We start from the raw sequence: 5788 nt of genomic DNA on the forward strand, positions 1-5788 counted from the left end.
ACGTTCCAAATAAAACTATTGCATGACTGCGATAGCTCGTAAACTCTAGTTTATGAATGTCTCCGAAAGTTTTTGTTACAAAAGTTTTCTAAATGGACTTTAAGAATTCTATTGAATTATTATATTCTATTGAATTATTATATTCTATCTAATTATTAATCTATCTAATTATTATATTCTATTGAATTATTATATACAACTTTAAAAAATATTACAGTAATATAGTTGTAAGGGTGCGGATGCGATATCATTACTTAATCCACAGGCAATAAGGCTCACAATTTCGCAGTTACCAGACTATTGCTTCGCCCGCTTATATTTTACCATTATTTATTGGCTAATCTGAATTGTTAACATGTTCTAATAACATTACGGTTAAACTACTTCTGAGAGCACATGCACAAATGGACAGACAAAAAAAATATCTTTATCCATGTATTGCCAGTAACAAAATATTAACATTTACGCAGAAATGTATAGTTTACGTGGCGATACGCAAAGGGAACCTAGTATCAAAACACTCCGTACCCACTTCCCGCCTATTTACGTGTTAAGTGGCAGAACTCACCGTCGCACTTTGTCTTATTATAAGAGTGATTAAATGAAAACAATTCATTCTTCCCGAGTAAGAATCGAACCCATAACGGTTGCGTTTAAAGGAATAATATAATAGAGAGAAATACATTAATATTTAGCACGATGTTTAAGACTTTTTATATTCTAAATTCTTAGGAATCAAATTGAGTCGACATGAATGCCCCACCTTTAACATCGCGAAACGCTTTGATCAACTTTAATTAAAGCTCTTGCAGATTTTTCAGTTTTTAAATTGCTTCATACGCTAGGTGGGCGTTAATTAAGGATATTACTTTATATTTAAGAAACAAAAAATTCTAAATATAACTATATTTTTAATTAATTTAAAGAGAGTTATTATATCAAGAATCCTTATAAATAATAGTAAATGTGTGCTGATATTTTTTTAGCTTCATGCCTATCGAGGTAGCCAGAGAATACAGAGAGCCAAATGCTAAGACCTCTGAATATTTCTTTCACCCCGTTATCTGTTATCAATTTCTTTATATTTGCACTTCAAGGCTCCTATTCTATAGCGGAAGCTGTGTTCCCGAAAGTCGACCGAGAGAGAGCTTGCCTATCATAATTATTTAATTTGTGAAAACTTATCCTAAAATAAAATTCTGCGGTTTCTTGAAAATATTTAAAGTTATCATTACATACTTATAACAGTAATAAATAAGTCATATTTATTTTAATATATTTTTCACAATAACAATAATAATTAACCAATTATTTTTTTAAATATCTAAAGTTACTCGTTTATCCGCGAAATATTGAAAGATGAAGAATTATCTTATCTATAGACAATATTAATATTTTAAAATATTTACATTTAACCTGAAATCTGAATATTTCGTTTTCGAAATATTTAATCTTATTTTATTAAATTCCTGGATAAAATATTGATATGTAATGTAAAAAAGAAGTAACGAAAAATTTATTTACACTACTAAGCTATATGCAAACAAACAAACATCACTTTTCATTTTCTTTATAGTCAACATCATTATCATTATCCCTTTTTGGAACATATCCAACTTGATGTTTTGCTAGGATTATGATAATAATAATTAAAAAAAAACAGCTTCACGCTGTAATCCGCACACAGCAGGCAGAGAGTGTTAAGACACTCTGTTCCTCACTTTCTGCCGAATTCTGGACGCATTGCGGGTTGAGTGGCAGAACTCAACGCCGCGCTTTGCCTGGACGCCAGAGTGAAGAAATGTAATATAAATGTAAATAAACATTTCACTTCCTCGAGTGGGGATCGAACCCACAACCGTCGTTACAGTCACACCCTTGTGCCGCTGCGCCACAACGGCCTCATAATAATAATTGTCATGCGATATTAAAATTGTGAGAGTGGCAATATTTTTCTCATTTTGTTCTGGTCGAAAAGAAATAACTTATATTTCTTACAAGCATCTATTGTTACGTACTCGTACATACAATCTTTAATATCCATTGATCAGAATTCAGAAGTAGTAATTCCCAAAAATCCTCTTTTGTCATGATAACTACTTAGTGTTGCCATAAATATTGTTACAAAGAAAAATATATTCTTTATTGTACGTAACATTTATAACTATAACCAATATGTTAGTTATTTTTAAAACTATTAAAAATATATAAAGCTTATTCCAAGTGGCCAGATATCGATAGCAGCGTGTACTTTTTATATGAGGAAATTCTTTACTGCCAATTGTATGGATTGTTTCAGGTATTCCAAATTATCATGGCGCTTAGAGCAAGCCAGTGAATTAAGATCCGGACTAGACGATGGCCACTCTCCAGCCCTAATGACGCCCGGAACATCCAGAAAAACTTTATGTGAATTTTAATGACTCTTTTTTCAATAAACTTTGATAGTTATGAAACTTGGCATTTACGTACAATATGGGATACCATCGTGCTAGTCTGATAATGAAGCTCGAAAGTAACAGACGGAACCCTGAGCATATCAGTAAAATCATTGGCTTATTTTGATAATTTCTTCGGGTAACGAGAACTGCGAAACTCCAAGCAGAGTATTTAATTTTTAAGGCCTATTAAAATTATGGATAATTAATTATGGCCTATTCCGGATGGATGCGAGAAGCCCAAGACCGGGATGGTTGGCGCTTGATGAGGGAGAGGGAGGCGGGGACGTTCAGCAGTGGACGGCGATAGGCTGATGAAAAAAAAAAAAAAATTAAAATTATTGCAATAATACTTTATTAATGTAGTCCCGAATAACATAAGGTTTTACTTTGTGTTACATATAAAGCTTTTCTTTATTATGTAAATACAGTTTAGCGATTACTTTTACATATAAATACAATATTTGTATTAAATATTATAAAAAATACATTTAAACATGCGTACCTAAGTATATAGCAAAGTTTTCCTACATATTTACTTAAGTTAGTAAATCACTTATATCATTCTGTAGTTATATTAAGAGAATGTAGGCCAGCAGTCAACTGAGAACATTTCATTGCCAAGATTCGACCGTTTGGCTCACTTACAGCAGCCTTTATGCCAAGAGTCTGCTCGTTCAATATACAACACATTTTTACATATAAATGATTATATTCCTAAATAAGTTGCAAATCATCTTATGTTGGATGTAGTCTATATAGTTAGTAAGTTCAATAAACTCAAACTCCTCCTCACTTATATATTGTACAGATATCTTATATATTTATTAAATGTTATTGTATATCTTATTTTTATATAAATATACAAGACCAACAAGTATAATTAACAACAGAACAAACAACAAACAGACAGACCAGCAGTATATTTACATATCTATAAAACAATTTATAGTAAGATCGTTCAATGGTGTCCAAAAGATAGATGGGTTGTTATTTTTAAAAAATAAAAATTGACCATCCAGGAGCAAAGCTCGTTAGAGCGGGGTGCTTGCTATTGATGGAATGTCCAACGGTATAACGATCACAGTGCAGCCGCATCCGTCAATGACAGGCGAGGAACATCCTCAATCCTCATACTACGTACTCTGAGTACGAGAGGAGGATGATATCAGATAATTAATATTATATACATGTCTGTTTTACCTGTTTTGAATGGAATGGAATGGAATGGAATAGAAATTTGATATTTTTGAATATTACGTATTCAAAATGAAGAGAGTAACGTAAAAATATAAAAGTGAGTAAATGCAAATATTAAATATTCCATTGCGTCGAGTGGAAATCAAACCCACAACCTGTCTCGTTAATAGTCACACGCTTTTGCCAATGCGGAACGACTAGCCTAAGGTATGCGACTATGCGTATTTAGTATTTAATTATTTTCAGTAGCATGTGATCACTAAATAAGACGTAAAGTACCTGCCATCATAGATTATGATAATGAAAAAAAAAAAAATGGTTCATCTTAAGAAATTATTTTAATCTTAAGGACTTTAAAAATCTAGGTTAAAATAAATTTATAAATTATTTTAGTCTAGAATCCTTTTACAAACTTGGTGGTCGTGATCGATCGCACTTTAAAAGCGACACTTATTGCAAAGGACGGGTATATTTTATTGGCAAAAGGATAATACGTATATAAGAACATACTAAGATATTATTATTTATATTTTTTTCCCGCATTTTATGTATTATAATGCGTTTAATACTTTTAAATGAGGCTAAAGGCGCAGGGGCACAAACATGTGACTGTAAACACGACCAGTCATGGGTTCAATTCCCATTCAAGTAAAAGAAATATATAGTTAAGTTTATACTTAATGAAAATATTAAAGTATAAATATAAATATCCTCCAAAGTAAATAATTAGCTTATGTTAACGTTAAATAACGTAAAGGGTTAAGTGAAGAAAGTCCTTGTAATACAATATTAACTTACCCATTGTTTTGTCTAAGCTGAAACGTCAATACAAAGGTCAAGGAATCCTTTCATGTTTATCATGTACCGAGTCAGTGTAAAATTTTATGCTTACAGCTTTTTTTAAACATATTATTATGTTTACTTTATTATCATCTCGATTCCAATATTTTACTAAACAGAAAAATACATTATTTACAATACTTTTAATTTTGTAAGAAATTGGGGATTGAGATTTAACTATAACTATATTAAATTTGATACTTAAATAGGCTATATAAAACATTAATATTATAACATTATTATTTTTTGAGCCTTCTTGTAAAAGTATAAAAGAACTAACGTATGGTTATTCATACGTTAGGTATACTTCGTGGCCGTACTTAGTAGATATTTTGATAAGTAAAAAAAGGTTCAGCTTCATGTGAATTGCAATATATTTTGTAAATGTATATACATATAATATATTGTTTATATATATTACTGAGAAATAAACGTGAAAGTGTTAGGAAATATAACCCTATTTTTGAGTGAAAGGCTCTCTCTCAAAAGAACAAATATTTGTAGGCTTACGTTGATGCTAGTGGTAGCAGTGATGCTATCCATATATTACAGTATATTTAGTTACATATTCTACATATATATGTAGATTTTTCACTCCAAATTCATACTTTTACGCATAAAACTATCAATTTTATACATGAAATTCATACTTTTACATTTTAAATTAAAAAAATAATATTATGCCTTTGCTACAATAATGCTGCTTACGTATCTTCCTGTACTGATAAGGATATAAAAGAAAATGTTGATAATAATTATTAAAACTGATATTACGGTCTTGTCTAGAGCCGGTGCAGAGCAAGTAACAGATAAAAAAAATCAGAATTTCCAAATCATTAACATTTATTTTCTCTACAAAGTTCCTATATTTGTAATATATATTTAGGAATATAAGTATGTATCATATATTATTATAAGATATATTAAGTTATAATATGAAGACCATATTTTAGCAAACATAGACACCAAAACGAAATGCTCCAATTAATTAAAGATGTCGTGTTGCCCCTGCGTGGGTGTGGCCGTTCTTTCATTTCCTGGCAAGAAAAGAAAGTTAGATTAAAACAGGCTCATTGTTCTACCTTTGTAATAAAGTCAGCAGAAGTACGATCATTGTTGTAGAAGTAATCTTGTTCCCTAATAGAAAAATTTGGAATGCTCTCTACTTAACCCTTTTGTAACTAATCTGGTACTAAATGATAAAAGGAAAATCTTGCAATACTTTTACTTCGTTCTTAATAGTGTTGCTAGATTATATTGTAAGATAGACTATTTTTTTTGTAAATTACCTATATTTACTATAACTTATA

This window comes from Heliconius melpomene, chromosome 3 (genome assembly GCF_056956725.1).
Source record: "Heliconius melpomene rosina isolate 202511_hmr_F chromosome 3, ASM5695672v1, whole genome shotgun sequence".
NCBI lineage: Eukaryota > Metazoa > Arthropoda > Insecta > Lepidoptera > Nymphalidae > Heliconius > Heliconius melpomene.